This window comes from Piliocolobus tephrosceles, chromosome 5, assembly GCF_002776525.5.
Source record: "Piliocolobus tephrosceles isolate RC106 chromosome 5, ASM277652v3, whole genome shotgun sequence".
Classification (NCBI taxonomy): Eukaryota; Metazoa; Chordata; class Mammalia; order Primates; family Cercopithecidae; genus Piliocolobus; species Piliocolobus tephrosceles.
This window is the reverse complement of record NC_045438.1, coordinates 40395411-40408508: the sequence shown is the minus strand read 5'-3', so window position 1 is coordinate 40408508 and position 13098 is coordinate 40395411.

Below are 13098 nucleotides of genomic sequence, written 5' to 3'. Positions count from 1 at the left end.
TTAAATTAGACTATTTTAAATAAAATTTATACTCCTGGAATACACACAACTTGGTATTTCCATTTTTATAAGTGGCTGGGTTTGATTTGCTATTTGTTTAGGATTTTTGCATTTATAAGAAGATTGGTCTGTGCCTTCCTCTTTTTTAATAATATATTTTATGGCATTTGACCAACAAATGTATTCAGTTTCAACTACCGACTTGGGAAATCCTTTCTTCTTTTCTAATTAATCCCAGTAGTTTATTTAAGATTACTGTCACTTCATCTTTAAATATGGAAGCATTCTCCAGCAAAAATAAGTGTTTTTTTAAGATTACATTCTGAGAAGGCTGAAAGATACAATTTCTTTAATACATAATGTCACTTCAGATTTTATGTATCTCTTTTGTTAATTACATAAAATTGTATTTTTCTAGATATCTGCTTAATTAAATTTTATAATTTAACATAAACATGTCCAGAACTTCTATAACTTTTTGTGTCTGTTGGATCTTTAATGATATTTTCTTTTTCATGTCAGTTATTTGTAACTTGTGTTTTTATTCTTTTTTTGATCAATATTGCTATAGGTCTATGCTTCTATTAAAAAATTGTTTAAGGCCAGGCATGGTGGCTTACGCCTGTAATCCCAGGACTTTGGGAGGCCGAGACAGGTGGATCATGAGGTCAAGAGTTGCAGACCAGCATGGCCAAGATGGTAAAACCCTGTCTCTACTAAAAATACAAAAATCGGCCGCCTATGACCAAGATGGTGAAACCCCGTCTTTACTAAAAATGCAAAAATTAGCCAGGCATGGTGGCGGGCACCTGTAATCCAGCTACTTGGGAGCATGAGGAAGAGAATTGCAAGAATCCTGGAGGCAGAGGTCGCAGTGAGCCAAGTTCATGCCACTGCACTCCAGCCTGTGTGACAGAGTGAGATTCCATCTCAAAAAAATTGTTTAATATAAATATGATGATTTTTCATCTTATATGTGTGTTTCTTCATTCATTGAGAGGTGTGTAATAATATTTCCCAATGTGATTATGAATTTGTCTATCTAACCATTTGGAAGTTATGTTCTTATGTATAAATTTAGAATTGTTTAACCTACCTGGTGGATTAACCATTACTATTATGAATTGTTCTTCTACATCACTTCTTTGTTCAAGGATAATGTGTTTCATATTAATACACCTTTTGTTATATTTATACTTGTACTATTATTTACCTTCAGCCTCTCTGAGCTCAAGTGAAAAAATCCTGCAGAGTAGAGGGCCTAGGTCTCTTTGCCTCTATCATCTTTAGATCTTAGTTTATCTCCATGTCCTGGCTTTGTTGGCAGCTCTTACCTTCAATATTGCCTATTTAGTCATGTAGGATGCCCAATAATTCTTTTGGTTCTAAGTCTTTGGCATTGGCCTTAGCAACAGATTTGCTCAAGAATCAACAAATATTCTGTAGAAGAAGCAGATGTAAAAAGTCAGCTTACTGTTCTATAAATCCCCTATCTTGAATTTTGACTCACCAAATTCTGTGAGTTCCATCAGTTCTTTTACATATTTAATTGCTGGTTTTTTTTTTTTTTTTTTTTTTCCATTTTTATCCAGGTTTCCTTGTTGTCATGGCTGGGAACATTGGTCTGGTGAAAGCTATTTCACCATGGTCAGAAGTAGTATTACAGTAATCATTTAAAAATATCTCATATCACATCATTCCACTGCTCAAAACACTCACATCACAAGAAAATGGAAGTCAGAGTCATTACAAAGTCATAGAATCCCCATATAACCTTGACTGACTGCTCAGACCTGATGTCCTAGCACTCACCCACTGCTTTACTCTTCACTGTGCTTCAACCATTCTGATAATGTTTTCCTATTCCTTGATAGTCCAATATTAGCAATACTGTTTGTTTTCACTTCTCAAAGTGCTATTCCTTCAAATATTTGCACGACTCACCTTTTTTGTGTTTATTTCTCTGCATTTTTGTTTTACATAAGGCCTGCAACATCAGTCCACATACTTCTGATGCTTTCTAATTTTTCTTAATAGCTCTTATCTCCGCCTGTCTTAATAGCTATTTACTTGTATTTTTTCTGTATTTGTCTCCTTCTCTCTAGCAGATTATATTACATGAAAACAGAGACCTTGTCTATTCTGGTCACTGCTTAATACCTAGCACTTGGAAAATTTTCTGATAGTGTGTGGCATTTAATAAATAATATTTATGTATTCTGTCAGCCCACCCTTTCATTTTATTTTGCCCCATTTAATCAGAAAATTTTCATTTTTCTATAGCCAAAAGGATGAATAGATTACTCAGAAAATTCTGGAATCTATTAAAACTAAAAGAAAAACAAATCCAAAACACATAGGAACAAACACAACAACCCAAAAACAAGCAAAACAACAAATACACTTTACTGCAGATCATGATAGAAATTTTGGCATAGAGACTGCAATCAGATTGTGAGTTTATGAACAAAATAGTGTTAGGAGTTGTGATAAATACCACCTATCACATTATGTAATAATTTGAACCATGAGAGAAAAAGAAATTGAAAAGAAAGACCTACAAGACTTGAGACATGAAGCAGAACTCTATAGAAAATAAACACCATTGTACATAATTATAGGGGAAACAGTCAGCAGATTTATAATATAGGATCTACAGTAAAATAATCTAGGTAGCATTTAATACTAAGATATGTAAAAATGAAAACATCATTAGGGAATATTTGAATCAATTTTCTCAGCATAGAATGTAAAAGCCAGTGAGTTGAGAACTAAATAGAAGCTGTACCGACAGAGATGCAGAAAGAATACTCTTTTACCAACTCTCTTCAGAAAAAGGAACAGTGAATTCAGTTCACTGGAGATGAGTGGAAAGAAGTTGTATGGAGATTTTTTATTTAGGATGACATATGGATATGTATTATAGGTTGAATTGTCTCCCTCTAAAGTTCTTATGTTGATGTCCTAACCTCCAGTTCCTTAGAATGTGACTATATTTCCTCTTTAAGGAGGAAATAAAGATTAAAGGAGGTCATTAGGGTAGGCCCTAATTCAATGTTATTTATGCCTTTTTAAGATGAAGAGATTAGGACACAAGACATGATAAGGGAAGACCATGTGAAACAAAGAAGAGAGCCATCTACAAGTCAAGGTGAGAAGGCCTCAGAAGCCCTGCTGACACCTTGGCCTTTGACTTCTGAACTGAGAGAAAATAAATTTATGTTGTTTAAGCCAACCAGCTCCTGGCACTTTTTCATGGCAGTCCCAGCAAATTAATACAGCATGCTTTCAACCTAAAAGGAAAGTATGAAAGAAACAAGATGGATGAAGAAGTGAAGAATGGAAATAATTTTTTGGTCAAGTACCAAAAGATGGTAAAGCGATGAATCCAGAGGTGTACTAGTGAGGCAGAAATTGAAGAATGTGTTAAATTGTATCATAACAACTATTTAGCAAGGGTACTGATAATGACAGGAGGCAGTCAAATGCCTAGGTAAATAGGGGCGGGTACCCAGTGAAACCCTACCTCCAATCAAGCAAAAGACAGTTTAAAGCCTGAAGGCCAAACTACAGGTTAAATCCTCAGAGTGGGTTGAGAAATTGTCTTCCTGTTTCACTTGCTTTCCTCTGATTGATCCCTACTATTCACTCATTTTACATATACTTACTTTTTTGTAATTGATTTTCTACACTGTTGTGCCCACCTTTGAGGGGTGTCTTCACTTTAACTTTTATGCATACTCACAAAACAATTAATACTCACTCCCTACCCTGTGCCTGTAAAGACCCCAGACTCAGCTGGTAGAGGAGGAGATGGCCAGACTTTGGGGAAGACTTCCTGCCCCTCTCCAGATACCATCTCCAGCTGCCCTCTCCACTGAGAGCCATTTTCATTGCTCAATAAAATTCTCTGCCTTCACTATCCTTCAATCATTCATGTGACCTCATTCTTCTTGGATGCTGGACAAGAACTCGTGACCCACCAAGTGTAAGTACCCAGAAAAAGCTGTCACACTGGCCCTTTGCCCTCACTGGTGGAGGGCAACCACCCCTCTTAAGAAGGCAAGGGGCCAACTGAGCTGCTAACACACTGCTGTCTGTTGAACTGCAGATGGAAGAACTAAATGAGCACTGTAACACCCCCTGCAGTCTCACTGGGGTCATGGGCACCTTCACCTGGGTGTCACCACATTCCCCTCAAGGTGATATTCCTTGTCTGACCATGGTCCCAATAAGGCAACTGTTCCTGTGTCAGTGCCTGGAGTGGCTGGCTGGGTCCTGCATTTGCTTAGTCACGTGCGCCTTTCTGTAAGGGGCTGAGTGCAATGGACCAAGTAGATGGGACGCCTCTGCTGCAAGTCTGGTGAAGGGGCCAAGAAAATCCTGCATCATCTGGGGGCTCATCCAGGACTCAGAAGGGTGAGTGAATATGGATCTGACTCTTTACTTTTTCCCAAGACTTCTTATCCTCAAACTTTCCTCTGAAGGGAGATGAAGCACCAAACCTCTGAGTGGCCAGTTAAGAGCAAATGGCACATCTAGAGAGGACGATGTGACCCTGCCACCTCTCTTTCAGATGAAAGAAATGTTGGCTTTCTCTTCACAGAGGTCTAGCCATTGTGTTGAACCAGAATAAGGTCCTGAGGCAACTGAAGACATCTGACCAAGGCCCCTCCTCAGGGTTTCTGGAAGGCCCCTAGACTGGCTCTGTCCCAAAACTCCCATCAGAGCATCGGCCAAGACCCCCAGACTTTTCTATGGTATTTTTCATTCCTTCTTTCATGGTTTGAAATTGCTCCTATCTCTTATAATGTTAAGGGTATTGCTGCAACTGCAGAGATATTACTGGGTGAAATATGCATTTGTCTTAGCTATCAAATATGCAATTCAGAGCAATGCAATTCCCATCTGCTATTAGAGGCAAAGAGGATACAGTGATTAAGAATATTTCCCTTGTTGAAGGAACTCATTTGCATAGATCAAGAGGCTTTTTCTGTCAGGCACCTGCGCCTCCCCCTACAATTAAGCTTCTCCCCCCGCCTTTTATCCACCTTCTCAGGGTTTCACATGACCCTGCAAATGCAGGGAGCTCTTCTAGGCGAGAAGGTTTTTTTTTTTTCCTACCTTAGAACTCTGCTTATGATAGGGAAGCAATGAAGGAGTGACCATTCTGTCTGTTGGCTGTAAATTTGGCAAGGGCCACCTGGGACTTAATTTAAAGAAATCCATGCACTCCTCTGAGACAACTTTTTGTCCAAAACTCAATTACAAGCTTTGGGTTGAAGCCGTAGAAAGGAAAACTAGATCTGAGGGATCCAAAGGCAGGCAACCACAGAAGTCAAGGGACACAGTGCAGGTGAGCATGACTAATTCCTGCTCATTAGCCCCCCAACATACACATTTCATGAGTAGAGGTTATACTAGTATCCATGGCATAAATGAGGTCTGGGGAACTTAAAATATACCGACAGCAGTGGGGACAAGCAGCATGTGGGTGAGTGTCAATCATTTTCACCCTGTAGGCCTCCCTGTTAATGTGGATGAAAGCTGCATTGGCACCCATGGCACCCTGCCGAGGTCGCTGGGATCCAAGGATTTAAGGATGGAAGAAGGATAGGGGACACCATTTCCTTCTCTCCCTCACATACCCAATGTATTCATTGGGAAGAGAAAGGAACTGAGAGACCTCTTTTCCCCTATTTCCACATGGATAACCAATTATCTTCAGTCAATACTTCTCCTGAATCACTGGGACTCCTTTGGGAAAAACAAAACCAAAACCAAAAACAAAAACAAAACAAAACAAAACAAAAAAAAAAAAACAAAGACTTTTCCTCTGTCCTCTCTTTGTGGATGGGTAATTGTGTCCCTGTACCAGGACAATCTCCTCAGATGCATCCTCCAAACTTCCAAACTTGGAAAAGTTAATTTCACAAACCTTAAATTGCTTGGCTTAAAATTGAGCTTGGGGGAAGAATGCAGAGGCCTGATGTAGCGGCCAAACAGTAAACATTTTTTACTAGTCAGACTTCTGGCCTCTCTCTCCATGTGCAAACTTATAAAAAGGTATGGATCACTGTAAAGTTCTGAAAAAACTGGATGAGGGCTCCATCTTGTTTTTGCTCCTTGAGAGCCTGATCTTGTAACCACATGACAGTACTTTCTTTTGGTCTCTGCCATTTTAAAATAGCAGCCTGGGTTCAATTCTGGCTAGGAAATGAATACTTTTTGGTTAATATCTGTGTGACTTTTACCATTTGCTGATTCTCTTCCCCTCCATGAACTTCTAGCTTCCTTTCTTAAATCTTCCTTTCTCTGAGCTACCTATAAAGATTCTAGATTTTGTAAAAATTGCTTGTCACTTCTTTGAAAATACCTCATACACTTGTGGTTAAGTCATAACTTTAACTGAGGCTTGCTGGTTTCACCGGTGAGGCTACATTTGGTAAATTTCTAAAGCCAGAAATATAGGCTGCTTGGCACGGTTAAAGTCAGGTAACAAGGGATTTAAAATAATTTTCTTAAAGAGCACTATGTTTAAAAGTCACCTTAAGTACAAGCGAATATCAAAGTCATAGGTATTTAATATATTTAAAAGACCTTTGTATTTTTCTTTTCGTAGAGCTTGCTTTTTTGGAAAAAGGTTTTTGTTTGTTTGTTTGTTTGTTTGTTTTTGCAGTCAACTGAATTATTTTTCTCCATTTTGTCTTTTTACTCTCAGTGCACACCCAATAGGCCCTAAGATAACTTCTGAGAGAATAGGATTCCTTGGGAAAAACAGAGAAGGTGCCATGAACCCCATTTTGGAGGGAAAAAAAATATTTTTTATTTTTTTTCTACCTCATGGAATCCCAGGAATTAAAAGCAGATAGACCTCTCTCAAAATCTGTTTTTGTCTTCCAGCTATGCCTGTTTATTAAGCCCTAGAAACTGCATGTTTTCTTAACCCTCCTTCTTGAAAGGCTCCACCCTGAGGCCCATAATCCTATTAGAAGATTGGCAAATGAAAAATATTTCAACTACTGGATCTTCTTATGTCTGTCTTTGTAGTTATATATGTGTCATGTGTGTGATCGGTATATACAAAAGAGCTCTAATTAATTGACTTAGAGAAAAATAAGCACTTAAATCAAATTTTTTTGAAGGAAAATAAGAGCTGTAATACCTTTTAGTTCATGTGAATTTAATCTTTGAGAAAAAAAAAAACGGTGCTAAAGATTATTGGTAAGATACAAATGTCTTCAAAATGTTAATATGTGATCTAAATTATGCAGGTCAGATACTAAGTTTGCTAAATGTTTTGAGGTTGTAAACTGCTTTTTTAGTTTTTCAGAACTGATCAATTTACTTGCTTCACAATTTGGTAAGGCTTAGGGACATATGGAATTAACCACACCCCCAACTATGCTGCAGAGTCAGACTTTATCTGCACTTAGTATATAATTGAAATAACTTATCAGGTTTTACATTAGAATTAAAAATTGCTAAGAATTACCATTATAACATGTAATTGAGACTACTGAAAATAGATTTACATGCAAGTTGTGTAAGAAAAGTAAAATGTGTTTTTAGATAAAGATTATAAAAAGGCCTGGGAATGTAAATTTTTATCTAGTTTGGAGGGTTAAAGAATTGTTTTAAATTAGATACAATAAAGCTAAATGTTTAAATAAGTTGGAAAACTTTTCAAAAATTAATGTTGTAAAAGAAAATCTGTGTGTGAGCATATAACAAAAATCTGTAAAGGATTATAAAAGGTTTATAAGACTCTCACCTCATGGCCAAACAGATTAAGATTGGATAAAATTATCTATAAAGTCTCATTTAAAAAATGGGGTTGACATTAATAGTAAACTAATGCAAGAGTGAAATTTGGCCTTCTCTCTCGAACAGGATTTTCATCTAATTTTAAAGACAGATTATTTGGAATCAAGTATTTCCTGCTAATGAATACAAGTTACACCTTGTTTTAAAATTTTTGAGTCAATATTTTGGCTAAAATAAATGACTTATGGTAATGCAGAATTCCATTTCATAATATCAAGTGTTTTAAAATTTTAACCTGTTTGGTAGCCTTCTCAAAATAAAAATTCAGCTTCAAAAATTGTCTTCTCTGACCCCTAACTTTTGAATTCTACAGAGGGCCCTTGGAGCATCCAAAAGAGAAGTAAACAGGGTTATTTGATATGTTTAGTTACATGGGATTGCCAAAATAAAAATAAAGCTTAATATTCATTCATTTATATAATAATAAATAATATTAACATATGTTCCAAAATTGTATGAAATTTCTAAAATTCTAATGTCTTAGTATATAGTATCAACCATAATTTAGGTTCTTGTGTTAAGTTATTGTAAACCACAGAGATAACCAAATTTCTTTGTCAATCATGTTTTTGACTGTGACCACCCATAGACATTATGTCATTCACAGACAATTGTTGTGTTGTTTTGATCCTTTTCAAAAGATAGTTTATAATGAGCTATCAAACTTGGATTGGTGCTCTCAAATGCAGGGTTCTAATAACTTTGGATATTGTGACAATGGAATAGAGGAAAAACCTATTGTACTAATGAAGAGCTAAAATGCTCATGAATATCAACCAGAACAAGAGTTAATGGAATGGACTGAACTAATATAAAACTGAAATAATCTTTTTTAACTTTTTCTTAAAATGTTGCTGATTCTTGTTTCATTTTTCAGAGTCAAGGAAATTTTTCTTTTGAACTATCTATAGCTTTTAACAATTGAGTAAGTTATTTTCCTGTGAACAAAATTTGGAGCATATTTGTTTCTCTTGGCCTGGCTTCTCCAGAATTTCAAATCTATTTGTGAGTATTCTTAACTCATGACAATATAGTTATTTGCATCAGTGCAATAAAAATCTGTTTTCTTCTGTAGCAGGACACAATTGGAGAAACTCGTAGTTTTACCAAGGCTCTGACTGGAAGGGTGTACTTCCCTTTAAAGAATCGAGCTTGACTTGCAGAGTCAATAAAAGCCCCTTGGGAAAATTGGCCTCACACCTTGTCTTTACAGTTCTGGTATAGGGTTGCAAGCCTGTGGTGAGTAAAGAATGTCACTTTCTAACAGACCCAGGAGCCCCGTGTTATCTTCAAACCTCAAGAACAGAGGGATTTACCCAACTCATATTTATTTTAGGGTACAAAGCTTCGGCTGGGGCTCAGCTTTAAAAAGTTCTATCGGAGACTGCTTGTGGAACAGAGTTTGATCAAAGCCAATTTAAAAAGTCTACGTGAAAGAGTTATTCTTGCCACACTTTATGCAAATAATCAGGTCAAGTATAAGACTGAAGTTTATTTTGCAAACAACACAGTCTTATCATGATTTGTTTTTAACAAAAATGAAGATTGGAGAGAGAAAATTATGTTTCAAAACTTATTATATGCTTGTCATTAAATTCTAGTCTTACTACTTGTTTTTAAATTTTTGCCTACATTTTACACTAATCATGCTTATTTCTGTGACCCAACCAGTGATCTACAGCTGCAGCTCAGGAGAAACGAAAGGCATGTATAATGTAAAAATCTGGATCAATAGTCTAGTTCTGAGCAATTATCCTGCAAATTTTGCCAGGTAATAGAAGTAAATAGGGTGCCCATCACCTGGAGGTTTCTTTCTTTGGGGCAATAAGACCAAGAGAGCTAACCAAAGCCAAGTCTGATGCACCCAAATCTTAGTAGGAATAATTATAGCCACCAGTTATCTGGGCGTAAAAGCAGTCTCGGGATTTTTGAGCTGTCCCTATCCCTGCCTTGTTTCGTTTTGACACATATCTTCTAATAACCTGGTTAGTCTCTTCTGACCTTCAGACAGTCATACTCCAAACAGTCATGAAACCAGAAGCTCAGACGATGGCTCCCTTTTACCAGGGAACCTTAGATGGGCTTCTGAGGGGAATCTGACTGCTGTATTCCCAAAACAGCGACCCCTGTCAACAGGAAGCCGTTAAGAATGGTCTTTGTCCCTATTCTAATGGAAGTTAGCTGTACTTCCTCAGAGGGGGAAATGATACAGGCAGGAGGCAGACAAATGTCTAGGCAGATAGGGGCAGGTATCTGGTGAAACTCCACTTCCAAGCCAAAGACAGTTTAAAGCCTGAAAGCCAAGCTACAAGTTAAATCCTCAGACAGGATTAAGAACCTGTCTTCCCATTTGGCACACTTTCCTCTGATTGATCCTTACTCTCCACCTATTTTACATAGACTTACACTTTCCAAATTGGTTTTCTATACTGTTGTGCCCAGCTTTCAGTGTTCCCTTCACTTTAACCTTTTTTTGCATACTCACAAACCAATCAACATGCATTTCTCATTCTGCACCTTTAAAGACCCAAGACTCTGTCAGTAGAGGAGGAGATAGCCTAACTTTGGAGAAGATGAGCTGCCCTTCACATCTCCTCTCCAGCTCCTCTCTCCACTGACAGTCATTTTCATCACTCAATACATGTATCTGCCTTCATCCATGTGGCTTAATCATCCACATAACCCTAGTCTTCTTGGACACAGGAGGAGAGCTTGGGACCCCAGAGTGTGGGCACTCAGATAGGGTTGTCACACTGATCCTCTGCCCTTGCCAGTGGAGGGCAGCTGCCCCATGGGATGAGACAAGGGGCCAACAAAGCTGCTAACACACTGCCATCTGTTGGACTGTGGACAGTGAAAGTAAATGAACACTGTAACAACCTCTCCAGTCTCTTTGGGGTCATTGGCATCCTCACTCAGGTGCCACTGCATTCTCCTTAAGGCAACATGACTAGTCTGACTGTGGGCCCTACACAGAACTTGCTTCTATGTTTGCTGGATCCCACACTCGCTTGCTCATGTACTCTCTCCCACAAGGGGCTGAGCTCAGTGGACCAAGTGGATGGGGCACCATTGCCACTAATCCAGTGAAGGAGTTGAGAAAAATCCTGCATCAGTACTTAATAGCCATATCAACACACAGATTAAACTTCAGTTTCTACCTAAGGATCTTGAATGTCTCAGGTAAATTTAAACACTCCACAATTTACAGTTATTAGGGACTTTGAACTTTGTATTCTCCATCACCTATGGGAGCATTTCTTTTATCCTGGAGAACATACTGGTTACTTTTTCAGGTATCTAACTCAAATCTATTGTCATTACATACTTAGCTTTCAGTAAGAAATGACCAAAAATAGTGAATAAATGTTTAAACAGTTACATGTATTTATATTTGCGGGAGAAAATAAAAATCAAAAGATAACAGAAGTGAGACATAACAAAGAAATCAGAAGGATAAAAAGTATGCAATTTAAATGAATTTAATGAGGTTTAGTGATTTGGAAACAACATCAAACAATAAACAGATACCTAAGTATTTAACAGAATTTAGAAAAGGGCCAGAAAATAATAATGTAATGATCAAACATGAAAATTTAAAAAATAATAATGTGATAGGTTTGTGTTTATTTAAAAGAGGGTCAAAGGAAAATCCAAGAGTTTGAATAATTGAGTCAGTATAGACCATATCATTGGGTGTGTATGGTATGGAACGTTCGAACCTTCATTCTAACCAAAGGGGTAAACTGCACCTGGATCAACTGTGTGAGAGATGTATTGTAAACAGTTGCTCACACATATACAGGTTAATAAAATCTCCAGTCTTGAATCCTATCACTCTATTCCTTTTTATTATATGGATTATTCAGGAATATTTGGTTATGATTTGAGAGCCCCTATAATTACTATCATATTACAGATATTAAATGTAAAGCTAAGTTGTTTTTTTTTTTTTTTTTTTTTTTTTTATGTTCCACATTGCTGATTTGTGCTTACTAATCTATTAATTAGACAGATGGGCCATTGGTTTCTGAACAATTACTATTGAAGAGAAAAAAACCCTCATTGTTTACAGAAATGTTAGAAAATATTTGCTATTTCTATTAATTGATATCAACCTGCCTCAGTCAGGAATTCCAAGTTCAAAGTTCACTAACTTCTCCTGTTTTCTTACAGATTTTTGACTTCTCTGTCCTTTGTGGATGATAATATTTGTATTTCAGAATGCACAAGAGGGTATTGTAATTCTCTGCAGGCAGTGAATCTCTAGCCATCGATCTGTGTGTCATTTCACCAGACTCTCAGGCACAGCAATGTTATAGTCTGGGAGCAGATCATGAAGACCTGAAACAACCTTCCATTCTGATGAATAAAATAAAGTAAATATTCTAAATCTGTTTATTTTCTATTAGTGGTAGCCTGTAGTTGAACATGTATATTACCTTTTGAAAATCAACAAAAATATTTAGTTGATTCCAGTAGCACTTGGAGTAGTGGATTCATATATGGAATCTTGAATTAATGGGGAAAAAAAAAAAAAAAAACAGAGCATCCAAGTATAAACAATGAAAAATGGTGCAAAATGAAGAAAGCAGGGGCGTGGGTGCATAAAACAGACACTTGAGAAATTTTTCAAGCATGATTCTTTGTCTTCTTGAACTCTGATTTAAAGGTTGCTAAGCAACAGTGGCAGTAACAGCTGGGACACCCTTGATCTTGTTGTGTAAACTATTAAAAATAGGTGATGGAAAGTGGCACCATGGAAACAATGACTCTACTGAAGCAGGTGTCTGTAATGCAGCTTTTCAATCTAATGTTAGAGGTGTAAATTACAAAAAGACAAAAATAAAATAACTATATCTTTCATTTTACTAATCTTTGGCTTTGATAAGGGATATTTCTTCTCTTTTGCATTTTCCTGCAATTCCCCAAGCATGTTGGCTCAAAAAATTGTCGATAATTTAAACTAATTACTAATATTTGATTTTGATTTCTACATTTCAAAAGTGATTTCTTTTTTATAATTTCAAATTCAATCTAAATTCTATATATCCAGTTAAATATAAAGTGCTATATAATGGTCATTGTGCATGAATCTTTTCAGGTTTCTAATTAACTAACATTGATTTTCAGAAGCTGATCATCTTATAATTATTTATCTTAGATTAACAGGAATCACCCTTGAAGACCTTCCTGAATCTTGTTGTATAAATGTTTTCAATAATAACAATACAACTATATATACCTAGTCCACATATTTCAAGAACTTAT